Consider the following 17,754-nt stretch of genomic DNA (forward strand, 5'->3'; position numbering starts at 1 on the left):
CACTCCCACTTCTCCCCTCTCCCATCAGGCAAAAGGTATAGAAATTGTGAGACGCTGACATCAATTCTAGATGGAGGGAGTACTTTGAAGATCTAAATCACACCGCCTCATTTGATAGGAATGTGATCAACAACATTCCAAAGCAGCCCGCTGACGACTCCCTAAGCAGATTACCATCACTTGAAGAAGTCAAGGAAGCCATCAAAACCTTGAAAAACAACAATGCAGCTGGGCTCGACGCAATACTACCAGCCGAGGTCTACAAAATTGGAGGTAACCTGCCTCATTACCAACTGCACCAACTTCTCATCAAGATCTGGATAAATGGAAGACGTACCAAGAGACTTTAGAGACTCACTAATCGCTACCATCTACAAAAGGAAAGGCGATCAAACTGACTGCGGAAACTATTGTGGAATTTCCTCTTTTATGCCCCTGTCCCACTTAGGAAACCTGAACGGAAACCTCTGGAGACCTTGTGCCCCACCCAAGGTTTCCGTGAGGTTCCCGGAGGCTTTGGTCACTCCCCCTAATGGCCGAAAGTGGTTTCTGCGTCGTCGAGGCTTCTTCTATGTTCCTGCGACTATTTCAATAAAACCAAAACCGGCCTCGACTAAAAATCGGTTGCCGTTTGGTCGGTCAGTGGAGTGCGGTTGCTGTTTACTTACAGGCAGTCGAAGGCAATCTCCTTCGCTGACTGGCCATTTTGATTGGCTCATTGGAGTTTTCAGCAACCATGATCACATTGAATGGCGGTGCTGAAGGGCCGAATGGCCTACTCCTGCACCTATTGCCCATTGTCTATTGTCCATTGTGTGTAGGTTATGTGCGGGGATCGGTGGTCGGTACGGACTCGGTGGGCTTGTTTCGGCGCTGTATCTCTAAACTAAACTAAACTGAATTAAAGCAGTCACTATTTCATATTTCTGTCAGATGAACAATGACATTCTTACTTGCAGCAGCGCAACAGAACAGGACTTGAGGGGCCGAAGGGCCTGTTTCCACGTTGTACCTCTAAATAGACAATAGGTGCCAGGAGTAGGCCAATCGGCCCTTCGAACCAATCAATGTGATCATGGCTGAACATCCACAATCAGTACCTTGTTCCTGACTTCTCTCCATAATCCCTTAACTCTGTTTATCTCTCTAACTCTAAACCAAGCGAAACCAAAGTGGGAGCGCACTTTGTCGGCAGTGTTTACCGGGAGCCATGTGTAAATAGTGCGCGGTGCAATGGCAAACTATTCCAACTCGGTCTATCAGCTCTCTTTGTTTATTCATTCAGCTGTGGCTGTGTCTCCACTGCGCGCACACACGAGCACACAAAACAATGGCCAGGCATCCTCGCTGATCTTTGCCATCGCAGAACGAAGTTCATTGTGAGTTCTTTGGAGCAGAGTGGGAGGAGGCAGCTGCCTGCTTGGCCCGCAGCCAGAGAGACAATTAAGTGGCTGCTTTCAAGGTTACTATAGGGCAGAGGATCTGGTTTCAATTCTTATACTCAAGATGTGTAATGCACCTCGGGGAGTTAACAGCGCCGTCCGCACGTGTCACCAGAACCACACTGTCCAGAAACTATAATCTTCAAGATTTTATTGTTGGGCTGTATGACATCGAGTTAACACAAATAAATTAGCTGGCACCCTGTTTAATATTCTGAATTCATCAGACATATTCTTCCATTGTGTCTTAACCGTGGCTTATGAAAGTGTCTCTTGACACCTGAACGAAACACGTTTCCACCTCCGTCCCGTTAATGTGGATGGGGGTGTGCGTGCCGCCTCCCCCCCCCCCCCCCCCCCCCCCCGTCCTCCCGTAGGCCAGCTCAAGGGATCACCGTTTAATATATTGGATCGAGGAGAAGCAAAGGTGAATTTTATGCACTTTGAAAAAATATATTAATTTTGTCTCTTTCATCGAGGCGTGCAAAATGTCGAAAAAAATATCTGGAAATATGGTTTGAAACTGTGGACATTTTAGCATTTAAATAACAACACTCGGTTACTCTCTGACTTGTTTGGAACATTATTGTGAAGGGCCTGTCCCACTGTACGAGGTAATTCAAGAGTTCTCCCGAGCTCTCCCCTGATTCGAGCTGGTGTAATGTACGTAGCGGGTACGTGGGGGCTCGTACGAGTAAAAAGTAACAATTTTTTTTCATCACGAGTATTTTTTTTTACTCGTGGACATTTCTCACATTGTTGAAAAAAACGTCACGCGTTTACCGGATTTCCCGAGTACCTGCCGTTTCTCGTACGAGCCGCTACGTGACATCCATGAGCTCCTATGTACCCGCTATGTACATTACACCAGCTCGAATCGGGGAGAACTCTTGAATTACCTCGCACAGTGGGACAGGCCCTTTACTTTGTTGGAACTCTGTACAGACAGCACCTGTAGTCAGGATTGAACCTGGGTCTCTGGCGCTGTGAGGCAGCAACTCCACTGCTGTGCCACCTTGCAAGACACTAGTTTTTACTAAGTTGTGTCCGTTCCCCAGTCTTTATATTGAGGAATTATCGTCTCTTTCGAGATTAACATAAAAGTGCTGGAGTAACTCAGCTGGGCAGGCATCACCTCTGGACAAAATGAACAGGTGACGTTTCGGGTTGGGGCTCTTCTTCAGACCATGATCGCTTTGAATCCTGGACTGAGTTACATTCGGTACAGGATCTGACATCATATTAGATAAATATTGATTAAAGGACTGCCGATTAGGAGACAAAGGGAAATGTGTTTTTTTATTTATCTCAAATCCCTGTCCCACGGTTTCGAGTTCATTCTAAGAGCTCTCCCGAGTTTGCCCTGATTCGACCTCGGAGATTTATGGTAATGGCCACTCGTCGGTACTCGGGGCTCTCGTGGACATTTTTCAACATGTTAAAAAATCTTCACGAGACTTCCCGTACTTGCCTGCCGTTAGCGAGTCTTCCCAAGTACCTGCTGTTAGCGTTACGAGCCACTCAGAGACGTCCCCGAGCTCCGACGTACCCGCTACGTTCATTCTCTGTGCTTACCCCGAGTTTGATTTTTTTTAAACTCGGGAGAGCTCTTGAATGAACTCGTACAGTGGGACAGGACTATTAGTTGAATTTGATTTTTCTCAATATAATCTCCTATGTAGGACCTTATCAAATGCTTTCTGAAAGTCCAGATACACTACATCCACTGGCTCTCCCATGTCCATTTTACTTGTTACATACTCAAAAAATTACACCGAAGATAGACACAAAAAGCTGGAGTAACTCGGCGGCTCAGGCTAGCATCTCTGGAGTAAAGGAATAGGTGACATTTCGGATCGAAACCCTTCCACAAACTGAGAGTCAGGGGAGAGGGAAATGGGAGACATGAAAAGATACATAGAAGAAACGAATGAAAGATATGCAAAAAAGCAACGATGAGCAAGGAAAGGTGGAGCCCACAATGGTCCATTGCTGGCTGTGGGGGAGGGGATAATGTGTGAAACTCAGCAAGACGGCAGTGAAACTCGTACGATTACCAGGGTGGGGTAGGGATGGAACAAGTTGGTTCTGGACGTAAATTCTTGTGATCTTGAAACATGAGATAACATGCAGCCTGAACTAAGAGTTTGGCCCGAAGGATATTTGTATGTTAAGCGGAATACACGCAGTTTGTTTTTAAGTTTTAAAGTTATTAAAGAATAATGCAATTAAATTCCTGATTCCTGAAAGGTATTTAGAGTTGGGTGTGGAAAGTAAGTAAGTAAGTAAGTAAGTTTATTGGCCAAGTATTCACATACAAGGAACTTGCCTTGGTGCTCTGCCCACAAGTAACAACATGACATACAGTGACAGTTACGAATGACTCAAAAAACACTAGACATTAATGATAATAAAACATTAATGATAAAACACCATTGATCAAGCATGTGAACCAACAAAATACCAGATCAAAGGGAGGCTACAGATTTTTGGCTGTTGAGTAGAACAACTACTCGTGGCCGATGTTTATGAGTACCTCGCTCGTGAAAGTAACCTTTGTAGGGTCTCACAGACGACGCAAACGAACAAACACATACAAAACAGCAAGGAGCAGTACACCGTGGCTGCCATCGTCAGCAGCCAGCAGCAGCAGCAGCAGCAGCAGCAGCAGCAGCAGCAGCAGCAGCAGCAGCAGCTACACTGCAACTAATGTGAGAGATGTCCCAATAACATTTCAGCTTCTAAAAACCCCGGCCCACTTAGGCAATTTTTTTCGGTGACTACAGGCGACCAGGCTGTCGCCACATGGTCGCGGAGTGACACCTGTATGGCCGTGAGTCGTCTCCTCAAGTCGGCTGAAGAGTCGTAACGTTTTTCTGGTCACCGCTGGATTTTGAAATGTTCAAAACTTTTCACCGACGGTGGGCTTGTCACAGCTTGTCTTCTCCTGACGTAGGTGCTGTCGTAGGTTGTCGCCAGGATGACGTTGGTTGTCGCCAGTTCTGACTTCGATGAATTCCATTGGCGACTACCTACGTCAACCGTCTGACAGCGACAGGCACCGGCGACTGAATCGTCTTCAGTTGTCGCCGACGGGGTCGTTGCTTGTCGCGGGTGGACGTAGGTTGACGTTGGTTGGCGCCTGTGTGGTCGTAGTTTGTCGCTTGTGTGGTTGTAGGTGGACGTCTTAATGGGTCGCCGGTTGTCGGTAGCTTGCCGTCGACTAGGTGGTAGGTTGTTGTAGCTTGTCGTAGACATTGTTGGGGGTGAGTGGGGGGGGGGGGGTCATGTAGCCACCTTTTCGGTGACCTGCTACGACTGTGACAGTCGCTGGCAGTCGCCTCAGTGGGACAGGCCCATAATATTGCTTTTGGGTGCTGTTCAACTTGCCTTCTTTATTATCATTGGCACGGGATGAGATAATTCTCTATTCTCTGTGTGGAGTTTGCATGTTCTCCCTGTGACCGACCGAGTGGATTTTCTCCAGGTGCTCCTCTTTCCTCCCATATCCCAATAATATTCAGTTTGGTGGGATTTTGGCGACACAAATATAACAGCATGAAGAAGAGTGGCAGATTCTGGGGGGAGTTGATGAGAATGTGGGGAAAATTAAACAACAAGATTATCGTAGGATTTGTGTAAATGAGTGGTAGATGGGTGGCCCACCAAGTCCGCGCTGACCATCGATCGCCCATTCACATTAGTTCCATGTAGTCCTGTTTTCTCATCCACTCCCTACACACCAATATACGGATGGCCAATTAACCGACAAACCGGCACAGCCTGTCTGTGGAATTCTCTGCCTCAGAGGGCGGTGGAGGCCGGTTCTCTGGATGCTTTCAAGAGAGAGCTAGATAGGGCTCTTAAAAGTGGCGGAGTCAGGGGATATGGGGAGAAGGGAGGAACGGGGTACTGATTGGGGATGATCAGCCATGATCACGTTGAATGGCGGTGCTGGCTCGAAGGGCCGAATGGCCTCCTCCTGCACATATTGTCTATTGTCCATTGAAACAGGAAGAGACCCACATGGTCACAGGGAGGATGTGCAAATTCACATGGTCAGATCAGCTATGATTCGATGGTACAGTAGACTTGATGGGCCGAATGGCCTACTTCTGTGCCTATGACCTATACAGACAGCACCAGAGGTCAGGATCGAACCTGGGTCTCAGGTGCTGTGAGTCAATGGAGCATTGATGTACAGCATTTAATCTTGGAGTGACTGGTTTTAAGATTCGGCCTTCATCAAACATACAACAGTGAAGCAAAATCCTCTGGCAAAGGAGGCTTTCTGCAAAATGCCTTGTGGCACAGTGGTGCAGTGGCAGAGTTGCCGTCTCACAACGCCAGAGACCCGACTTTGTTCCTGACTACGGGCGTTGTAGTCAGAATCATTTTCTGGTCAGGCCGGGGTGAGTTCCCCCCGCACACGAGTACCATGTAATCAATCCCGTGCTATCTGCTCCATGGTCTGATAGTCGGCGACTAAACCGTCTCCCCCACCTGGTTTGCCGGGTGAGGAGGGGGCTGTGGACCCCCAGCAGGACCAAAACAGCACGGCCATCCACACTTCAGTAGAAGTTGCGATCACTGTCGTACACGGCATTGTAAGGAATGATGATAAAGCACACACACACACAGAGCAGAATCCTATACTTCCAGCGGCGGAAGTCCGCAGGAACTGGAGGGCAGAGATGTGTGGTGCGTCCGTCACCGTTCCTGTAGGAAACCAGCGCCACTGCATCGCTAATGTTTTCAACGATGATGATGATGACGACGGTGCTGTCTGTACGGAGTTTGTACGTTGCCCCCATGACCTGGTGGGTTTTCTCCGGGTGCTCTGGTTTCCTCCCACACTCCAAAGATGTACAAGTTTGTCGGTAAATTGACTTCTGTAAATTGTCCCTTGTGTGTAGCGTTGGTGTGATTGCTGGTTGGCCTGGACCTGGTGGGCCGAAGGGCCTGTTTCCACACCGTATCTCTATAATGTAAAAAAAAACTTTATGGCCTTAAAATTGGAGCTGGATGACAGCAGGTTGTTTGCAACTTTGAGATTGTATCATATAACCATATAACCATATAACCATATAACAATTACAGCACGGAAACAGGCCATCTCGGCACTTCTAGTCCGTGCCGAACACGTATTCTCCCCTAGTCCCATACACCTGCGCTCAGACCATAACCCTCCATTCCTTTCCCGCCCATATAACTATCCAATTTATTTTTAAATGATAAAAACGAACCTGCCTCCACCACCTTCACTGGAAGCTCATTCCACACAGCCACCACTCTCTGAGTAAAGAAGTTCCCCCTAATGTTACCCCTAAACTTCTGTCCCTTAATTCTCAAGTAATGTTCTCTTGTTTGAATCTTCCCTACTCTCAGTGGGAAAAGCTTATCCACGTCAACTCTGTCTATCCCTCTCATCATTTTAAAGACCTCTATCAAGTCCCCCCTTAACCTTCTGCGCTCCAAAGAATAAAGACCTAACTTGTTCAACCTTTCTCTGTAACTTAGTTGCTGAAACCCAGGCAACATTCTAGTAAACCTCCTCTGTACTCTCTCGATTTTGTTGACATCCTTCCTATAATTAGGCGACCAAAATTGTACACCATACTCCAGAATTGGCCTCACCAATGCCTTGTACAATTTTAACATTACATCCCAACTTCTATAATCAATGCTCTGATTTATAAAGCCCAGCACACCAAACGCTGTCTTTACCACCCTATCTACATGAGCTTCCACTTTCAGGGAACTGTGCACAGTTATTCCCAGATCCCTCTGTTCACCTGCATTCTTCAATTCCCTACCATTTACCATGTACGTCCTATTTTGATTTGTCCTGCCAAGGTGTAGCACCTCACACTTATCAGCATTAAACTCCATCTGCCATATTTCAGTCCACTCTTCCAACTGGCATAAATCTCTCTGGAGACTTTGAAAATCTACTTCATTATCCACAACCCCACCTACCTTAGTATCATCTGCATACTTACTAATCCAATTTACCACACCATCATCCAGATCATTGATTACATGACAAACAACAGTGGACCCAACACAGATCCCTGTGGCACCCCACTAGTCACTGGCCTCCAACCTGACAAACAACCATTCACCATTACTCTCTGGCATCTCCCATTCAGCCACTGTTGAATCCATCTTGCTACTCCACCATTATTACCCAACCATTGAACCTTCTTAACCAACCTTCCATGAGGAACCTTGTCAAAGGCCTTACTGAAGTCCATTTATACAACATCCACTGCTTTATCCTCGTCAATTTCCCGAGTAACCTCTTCAAAAAATTCAAGAAGATTTGTCAAACATGACCTTCCAGGCACAAATCCATGTTGACTGTTCCTAATCAGACCCTGTTTATCCAGATGCTTATATATATTATCTCTAAGTATCCTTTCCATTAATTTGCCCACCACTGACGTCAAACTAACAGGTCTATAATTGCTAGGTTCACTCTTAGAACCCTTTTTAAACAATGGAACAACATGCGCAGTACGCCAATCCTCCGGCTCTATTCCCATTTCTAATGACATTTGAAATATTTCTGTCATAGCCCCTGCTATTTCTACACTAACTTCCCTCAATGTCCTAGGGAATATCCTGTCCGGACCTGGAGACTTATCCACTTTTATATTTCTCAAAAGCGTCAGTACTTCCTCTTCTTTGAATCTCATAGTTTCCATAGCTACTCTACTTGTTTCCCTTACCTCACATAATTCAATATCCTTCTCCTTGGTGAATACCGAAGAAAAGAAATTGTTCACTATCTCCCCCATCTCTTTTGGCTCTGCAGATAGCTGTTCTCTGCATATCACTGCTCATCTTTTGTATTAATCAATGTGCTTCCTCTCTTTGTGCTGTTCCATTTTGCTACGCTATCGTGAAACGCCATGTTACTTATCTACCTATTGATTATGTTTCTTGCTCACACGCCGTACATAATGTAAGCTGGAGTCCAACAGATCCTGACACAGAAACATAGAAACCTAGAAACATAGATAATAGGTGCAGGAGTAGGCCATTCAGCCCTTCGAGCCAGCACCGCCATTCATTGTGATCATGGCTGATCATCCTCACTCAATAACCCGTTCCTGCCTTCTCCCCATATCCCCTGACTCCACTATCTTTCAGAGCCCGCTCTAGCTATCTTGAAAGTATCCAGAGAACCGGACTCCACCGCCCTCTGAGGCAGAGAATTCCACAGACTCACAACTCTCTGTGTGAAAAAGTGTTTCCTCATCTCCGTTCTAAATGGCTTACCCCTTATTCTTAAACTGTGGCCCCTGGTTCTGGACTCCCCCAACATCAGGAACATGTTTCCTGCCTCTAGCGTGTCCAAAACCTGAATAATCTTATAAGGGGCCCCAGGCAAATTTTCTATCTCTTTCAGATTTCGAGCACCTGTCATATTTTGCAATGTAGACAAAAATGCTGGAGAAACTCAGTGGGTGCGGCAGCATCTATGGACTAATGGAGCGAAAGAAACCCTTCTTCAGACTTGAACTTTATTTCGCCTTCCATCACAGTGAGGAACGTGTAGGAGTCACTGTGGTGGATGTTCATGTTAAAATGTGTTTTTGAATGATCTGTTGCTTTTAATTGTATGACTGACCTGGCCAACGAAATTCCTCGTATGTTGCAAAACATACTTGGCGAATAAAGTGTGATTCTGAAACTGGAGCATCCGGAAATAACACAATCTCAAAACAGACAAACTAGGGTTGCCAACTGCCCCGTATGCATGCACGTAACAGAGGGTGGTATTCTCTGTCTCAGAGGGCGGTGGAGGCTGGTTCTCTGGATACTTTCAAGAGAGTCCTAGACGAAGCTCTTAAAGATAGCGGAGTCAGGGGATATGGGGAGAAGGCAGGAATGGGGTACTGATTGGGGATGATCAGCCATGATCACATTGAATGGTGGTGCTGACTCGAAGGTCGAAATGGCCTACTCCTGCACCTATTGTCTATTGTATTAGCCGGACATCCTGTATATTGGGCTAAATTGGTTTAGAAACATAGAAACATATATCTGTGCCAATAAACGTGTTAGAAGTGATTTTTAAATGGAAATAGTTTAGTTTAGTCTAGAGATACAGGCCCCCAGGCCCACCAAGTCCACGCCAACCAGTGATCCCTGCACACTAACACTATCCTGGGCGCACTAGGGATAATTTACAACTTTACCAAGCCAATTAACCTACAAACCTGCACGTCTTTGGAGCGTGGGAGGAAACCCTAGCACCCAGAGAAAACCCACGGACTATCCTTGATCAGACAATGCTGGCTTTACCTTGCACTAAACGTTTTTCCCTTATCGTGTATCTATACACTGTAAGCGCCGAGATTGTAATCAAGGGTTGGCTTTCTGTTGGCTGGTTAGTACGCAACAAAAGCTTTTCACTGTACCTGTGACACGTGACAATAAATTAAGCTGTTCAACGCGGGTCACGGGGAGAACGTACAAACTCTGCACAGATAGCACCCATACAGGATCGCACCCGGGTCTCCTGCATTGTAAAGCAGCAACTCTACCGCTGCGCCACCATGCCACCCTTATCTATGTGGAATGATTCTTTAAAATCAATTTTGTTCATCAGGTTTGTAGGCTAAGTGGCTTGGTAAAATTGAAAATTGTGCCAAGTTTGTGCGTAGGATTGGGTTAGTGTGCGGGGATCGCTGGTCGGCGCGGGCTCGGTGGGCCAAAGGGCCTGTTTCCACGCTGTATCTCCAAACTGAATAAACAAAACATTGGGGAAAATGCTGGAAATCTAACAACGAAATTCCGAAGTCAATGACAATCTGGGAAAGTTTGGGAGCGTCATTGGTAAAACAGATACCTGCAATTAAATCTCTGGGTTTCTGGCTAGGACTTCATGAGAACAAGAAAGCAAGCTTTTGATCAGAACTTGAGACTAGCTATTTCTTGCTTTGCTTGTTGTCCAGGAAATAATTGAATAGAGGGCAAGCAAATGTAATAAAATGTAACAAAGCACAATCATGGTCTGTGTCTCCAACTGTGGAAATCGGAGATTCTCCTACAGCACAGTAAATTTTGAGCAAAGATGAAAAAGTGGACTCTGCTTGGAATAACATGGTTAAATGTGACTTGCATAAACATGCGTTGAGATAAGCAGCTTGAAATTTACTGATGTACAGTAAAACGACATGGGCTACATCAGTCTGATGAAGGGTTTCGGCCCGAAACTTTGCCTATTTCCTTTGCTCCATATATGCTGCTGCACCCGCTGAGTTTCTCCAGCACTTTTGTAGCAATGTTACAACATTTTGAGATTTAAAAAATGAAGTCTGCAATTTATCTCATCAGTTAAGCATAAAAAGAAGTTTAATTTGACACCTAATTCACTTTCATACCTTCAGTATTTAAAAAGTTATGGCCATTTTCATACTCAGAAATTAGCATCTTATTCCCTATTGCTTTTCCATTGACTTAACACAAAAGCTGTGATCGAGGACAGTCAAAAGCCCATAACTTTCTTAAAAATTAAGAGAACTGAATGAAATTTGCAGTTATTATAGATTGAAGCATCCTGAAACAAATATGAAACAATCATACTTGTATGACCTAAAATTAAAGCATATAATTAGTTAGTTACCTAATTGTAGCTAATTACAAAATTCAATTACTAGATCTAAACATCTATCCATTTCTTAAGAAAATGTTAACGTTTTTAAATAACCTAAGTGTCCAAATAACGTTCACACAAGAATTCACAATATAACATGATTTTGAAATCTCATTGTCATGAATTTGTAGGCCAAATGGAAGGAATTTAACGTTTAATTCCCATAAATTAATGGGTTTTTAAATCATCTTGCGAGTGGGTTTTTGTGGAACGCGATCGATTGGAGCGTTGCAGTTGCAGTGAATTTGAACCCCATATCAGCAGGAAAAACACTGCCGGTTCTTATGATTCGCCTCCTGTTAGGGTCTGCCATGCTGGACAGGTCGAAGGGTAGAGGCGAGACGAAGAGTGATCCACTGGTCCTCCAGGTTGGAGGTTGAGCGCAGGGCTAACAACCCTGTCTTGTAAAACAAATATGTTACGGAAACAGCAACTGAAGGAATCAACACTACTGAGTGGAGGTCCTTCGTTGCTGCCCTACATGCCAGGACGCATAATAAGCAGTAAGTAAGTTACATTGATGGAGGCGCGGACGCGGAACTCATTGAGGTGGGGACGGAGGTGAGGTCTCTGTTGAGTTACATTGAAGTACTTTGATTTGATAGAGCTGCCGCCTCGTAGCGCCAGAGACCCGGGATCGATCCTGACTACCGGTGCTTTCTGTGCGGAGTTTGCACGTTCACCCCGTGACCACCTGGGTTTTCTCCGGTTTCCTCTCACATTCCAAAGACGTGGAGGTTTTTCAAGGTTAATTGGCTTCAGTAAAGATTGTAAATCGACCCGAGTGTGTAGGATAGTGCTAGTGTGCGCGGATCGCTGGTCGGCGTGGACTCGGTGGGCCGAAGGAACTGTTTCCATGCTGTATCACTAAACTAAACTAAAGTATATTGAAATGCATCAGGCTTAAAAACCTAGCTCCTACATAAAGTTTTTAAATGGTTTTTTTTGTTAGTCATAGTGATACAGCATGGAATCAGGGCCCTTTGCCCAACTCGTCCTTGCTGGCCAAGATGTTCATCCCATTTTCCCTCATTAGATATCTCTTTGAACCTTTCCTATCAAGGTAGCTGTCCAAATATATTGTAAAAGTCGTTATTGTACCTGCCTCAAACCTCAAACAAAAGGAGTAAGCCATTTAGAACGGAGACGAGGAAACACTTTTTCTCACAGAGAGTGGTGAGTGTGGAATTCTCCGTCTCAGAAGGTGGTGGAGGCAGGTTCTCTGGATGCTTTCAAGAGAGAGCTAGATAGGGCTCTTAAAAATAGCGGAGTCAGGGGATATGGGGTGAAGGCAGGAACGGGGTACTGATTGGGGATGATCAGCCATGATCACATAGAATGGCGGTGCTGGCTCGAAGGGCCGAATGGCCTACTCCTGCACCTATTGTCTATTGCCTATTGTCTATTTCTTCTGTCAGCTCATTCCATATTTGTGCCAGCCTCTGAAAATGTCACCCCCTCAGGTTCCTATTAAATCTTTTTCCTCTCACTTTAAACCTATGCCCTCTAGTTACTGATTCCCCTTAAGCCTGGAGAAAAGATTGCGTGCATTCACCTGATGTTGGGGGTGTCTAGAACCAGGGGCCACCGTTTAAGAATAAGGGGTTGGCCATTTAGAACGGCGATGTGGAAACACTTTGTCACACACAAGGTTGTGAGTCTGTGGAATTCTCTGCCTCAGAAGGCGGTGGATGCTTTCAAGAGAGAGTTAGATAGAGCTCTTAAAGATAGCGGAGTCGAGGGGATATGGGGTGAAGGCAGGAACGGGGTACTGTTTGTGCGTGATGAGCCATGATTACATTGAATGGCGGTGCTGGCTCGAACGGTCGAACGGCCTACTCCTGCACCTATTGTCTATTCTCTATTCACCGCCATTCAATGTGATCATGGCTGATCATCCCTAATCAGTGCCCCGTTCCTGCTTTTTCCCCATATCCCCTGACTCCGCTATCTTTAAGAGCCCTATCTAGCTCTCTCTTGAAAGTATCCAGCGAACCGGCCTCCACCGACCTCTGAGGCAGAGAATTCCACAGACTCACCACTCTCTGTGTGAAGAAGTGTTTCCTCGTCTCCGTTCTAAATGGCTTACTCCTTATTCTTAAACTGTGTGGCCCCTGGTTCTGGACTCCCCCCAACATCGGGAACATTTTTCCTGCATCTAGCCTGTCCAATCCTTTAAGAGCTTTATATGTTTCTATATTCCTTTGTCGTGTTGCAATGCAAGCAACTCTTTAACATGCTACAGTGTTACACAATCATCCTCACTCCTGGAGTATTTCTGCCATTATCACGTTTTGTACTCTAACCTTTGCATATCCCACTGTATCTTATCACTCAGACTAGCTTTAACCAACTAAGGGCATGGAATTTTACATCTATTTCACTTGAATTATAACTATTTTTGTGATTCTTGGATACAAGATTCTTAATATACTCTTTATTCTTAATATACCTGTAGAATTTCTTGGCATTTCTCTTTACCTTGCCTGCCAGCTCAATTGCATATCTAGAGGGAAATTGCCAATGATTATTGCAGTACCTTTGTTTACAAGCCCCTTTATTTACCGATTTGTACTTTGTCCAACTTTGTAGCTGCTGTTAAGAGTCAAAACAGTACAGAACAGGAACTGGCCCTTCGGCCCACAATGTCCATGCCGAACTAATCCCTCCGTTCTTGTACATCCATGTGTCTGTCTAAAAGCCTTTTAAACGCCACCAGGGTATCTGCCTCTGCCAGCATTTCTGGCATCACCTTCCATGCGCCCATCAGTCCGTGAAAATACTTGGCCCTCACATAAGGTTGCCAACTGTCCCGTATTAGCCGGGACGTCCCGTATATTGGGCTAAATAGGTTTGTCCCGTACGGGACCGCCCTTGTCCCGTATTTGACTGCAACTATTCGGGTCGAGGGAACTGTTGGGTCGGAGCGCCGCGTCCGGCCCCGACGTAGTGCAGCCCATGGAGTGCAGCAGCAGTAGCGCCTCGCCCGTGGCCCCGTCAGTCGGCAGCCCGGCCAGCTGTCCGACCTTCGGACCTTCGCTCACCGCCGACCACCACGACCCCTCCTTCTCATGGCCGATCATCGATTCATAAGTTGGATGGGGTGCCGGACATTGCGTGCGATATCGCGCGGCCCGGGCCAGAACTCCTCAGCTGGCCCGCCGGCTGGGCTTTGTGTACAGTCCAGCACCCGGGCCAACTCATCATTCACCCAGCCACGGCCGACGGTCAACGAATTGCCGTCGGGAATTTGTCCCGTATTTTGACCGTATGTCCCTTATTTGGGAGTGAGAAAGTTGGCGACCCTAACGAGAAACTCAGCGGGTGCAGCAGCATCTATGGAGCGAAGGAAATAGGCAGCAAGTTTAGTTGCAGTACGCGTCGTGTTCAATAGCCTTCAAGGCGCGGCGCAGCGGACATTTTGATTAGTACGGGTGTCAGGGGTTATGGGGAGAATGGGGTTAAGAGGGAAAGATTGATCAGCCAGGATTGAATGGCGGAGTAGACTTGATGGGCCGAATGGCCTAATTCTGCTCCTATCACTTATGAACATCCATGCGACTTACAATCGAAGGGTGAGAGCTGCCCTGTAATAACTTAATCAAAGATAGTAAACCACTTGAATACTTTCTCCCTACTCATCAGTCACTTCCTTTGTCCTCACAGTGAACCAGGTCTCTAATGAGTAAAGGGTGATTGGGGCCGTTTACTTGAGAGCAACTTGAGCCATCAGTAAACTTTAAAGAGCTGCTCTCCTACGGTGTCTCGTTTCAGCCCTGCCAACTAAGGCTGCAGTTTGAGGACTTTCACCTTTGTCCCAGTGAACTGAGAGTGCGGGGCTCAACGTAACTGATTCTTTTCCTGGATCCTGGCTGCGGAAAACAAAAGCAGCTGATAGAACAGGTTTCGCTGCCCCTGCACTTGAGTAGGGTTTTTGCACGGCAGCGTGGCGTAAGTTTCGGAAGCGTTCCTCTCGTTAGTAAGTGTCCGAGCACTTCTTCCGTTTCTATCTGTTGTTTTTTTTTTTTTTTTTTTAATTCTTTATTCTTAACTTGGAGTTATTGAAGCCACGTGGACGTGAATGCAGAGTTGATCATCTGGAATAGTGCCATTTGTCCACCTGTTAATATTAGCCTCAAGCACACCACGTATTTCAGCGACGTGGAAACAAATTGTCCTGCTACCGACTGGTGTAAGTAACGCCTGGACGTGTGCAATTAGATACATTGAATTGCAGAATCGGTTCCCTTGCATTATCTCCTAATATTAACACACAATAGTTAACCTGCAGAATGACCTTTGTAAATAACAAACCTCACGATGTGACAGCATGGAAAAACTTAGCTGAGTACACAGTGGTCGATTTTTTTTAAAAGATTGTACCTGGTTTTCGGAATCATTGTAAGCTTCGGATAATCTGTTGCTCGGTAGTTTTACAGCGCACAGGTCAGTCTTTCTTCTGCTACTTTTCCGATTGATTAGTGCTGACATGAGCTCTGGTAATTTCAATCTTTTTTATTTTTGACATTGAGCCTGATGTCGACGGACACACCAGACAAAGTTTTTAATTGTGTGAGCGGAGCTGATCTTTGGAATGATTCTTTTTGGTGTTTCAGAAGTTGGCCGTGAAAAGCAGTTTAGTTACAGAGATAAGGGCCTGTCCCACTTGGCGGTGTTTTATTTCCGGCAACTGCCGGCGGCTGTCATAGTGGTAGCGGGTCGCCAAAGAGACCGGCGGCAACCTTCGTCATTCCTGGCGACAACCTACGTCAGGAGAAGGCCAGCCACGCTCATTGGCGTCAAACCCAACGTCGGGGAAAAATTCTCAACATGTTGAAAGTTTAGCGGGAACCAGAAAGACGCTACGACTTTTTGCACGACTGAGGAGATGACTCCCGTCGACCACCGGCGAACATGTGGCGACAAACTAGTCGCCTGTAGTTGCCTAAAAAATCACCTAAGTGGGACAGGCCCATATAGACACTAAAAGCTCTGGGGATCTGCCGGCCGCGGGGTGTGGTCGACCTGTCCGGGCGTTGGCGTTGCGGCCATCCCGACCAGGGTGCTTGACCAGCGGGCCGTCCGTAGCAGCGACTACGGAGGATCAGTGCCCCGACCACGGGTGAACAAGGGAGGAGGAGGGGGGGGAGGACTGAACTGTATTGCCTTCCACCACAGTGAAGAATGCTGTGGTGGATGTCTGTGTTGAATTATGTTGTGTATTGTGTCCTTTTTTAATTGTAACGCTGCATGGTCAATTTCATTTCACTGCACCTTATGGTGCATGTGACAAATACATTTGAACTTGAACTTCAAGCTGGAGTAACTCAGCGGGGATAGGCAGCATCTCTGGAGAGACGGAATGGGTGATGTTTCGGGTCGAGACCCTTCTGCAGACACAGTTACAGAGATGCTGCCTGTCCCACTGAGTTACTCCAGTTTTTTGTGTCTATCTTCGTTACAGAGACTACTGTGGAGCTTACTTTGTAGAAGACTGTGAAAGCCCTGTTCCACTGTAAGAGTTCATTCACGAGTTCTCTGGAGTTTGCCCTGATTCGAACTCGGAGATTTACGGCTCGTAGGTACTCGGGGCTCTCGTGGACATCTTTCAACATGTTGAAAAATCTTCAAGAGTCTTCACGAGCTTACCGCGTTTCCCGAGTACCTGCCGTTAACGTTACGAGCCGCTAAGAGACGTCCCGAGCTCCATGTACCCGCTACGTACATTCTACGTGCTTCCACGAGTTTGATTTTTTTTTTAAACTTTGGAGAGCTCTTGAATGAACTCGTACAGTGGGACAGGGCTTTTAGATGAACTCAAACAGGGATATTATAACAGAACATTTGATGCATTGCACTGATTGCAGATGTTGGGGGCACTTTTAAATAAACTTTATTGAACTCGCTGGTCACATTATCAATGTTTATTTCCACCTCTTATTAGAATAACGCCTTGTATATAATTTATTTCCTTACTCTGGAGTTTAGAAGGATGAGAGGGAATCTTATTGAAACATATAAAATTATTAAGGGTTTGGACACGCTAGAGGCGGGAAACATGTTCCCGATGTTGGGAAGTCCAGAACTAGGGGCCACAGTTTAAATAGGTAAGCTATTTAGAACGGAGAAGAGGAATCACTTTTTCACACAGGGAGTTGTGAGTCTGTGGAATTCTCTGCCTCAGAGAATTCCACGGTGGAGGCTGGTTCTCTGGATACTTTCAAGAGAGAGCTAGATAGGGCTCTTAAAGATAGCGGAGTCAGGGGATATGGGGAGAAGGAACGGAGTACTGATTGGGGATGATCAGCCATGATCACATTGAATGGCGGTGCTGGCTCGAAGGGCTGAATGGCCTACTCCTGCACCTATTGTCTATTGCCCAATTCTCCAGTGACTAGATCAGACTGAAAAAATGCAAACGGTAGGAAGAAACTGCAGATGCGGGTTCATACCGAAGACACACACAAAATGTTGGAGTAACTCAGCGGGTCTGGCAACATCTCTGGAGAGAAGGAATAAGTGACATTTCGGGTCGAGACCTTTCATCAGAGTGGTCACATCAATATACAATCATGTGTCGTTATGTGAATGATATCCCCACACGGAAACTTAAATGCAGAACTATCTTGGTCAAAAAGATCC

General features: G+C 46.0%; 1 protein-coding gene across 1 annotated transcript in view; it reads left to right on the plus strand.

Moving 5' to 3' along the window:
- The first annotated feature begins 15,128 nt into the window (after window positions 1-15,128).
- Window positions 15,129-17,754, plus strand: part of acsl1a (acyl-CoA synthetase long chain family member 1a) — a 105,340-nt gene continuing 102,714 nt past the window's right edge. Inside the window, exon 1 of the mRNA XM_055632026.1 lies at window positions 15,129-15,304. The gene's annotated coding sequence lies outside the window, so the exon portion shown is untranslated. The remainder of the gene's footprint in view (window positions 15,305-17,754) is intronic.

Source organism: Leucoraja erinacea, chromosome 3 (assembly GCF_028641065.1).
Source record: "Leucoraja erinacea ecotype New England chromosome 3, Leri_hhj_1, whole genome shotgun sequence".
Classification (NCBI taxonomy): domain Eukaryota; kingdom Metazoa; phylum Chordata; class Chondrichthyes; order Rajiformes; family Rajidae; genus Leucoraja; species Leucoraja erinaceus.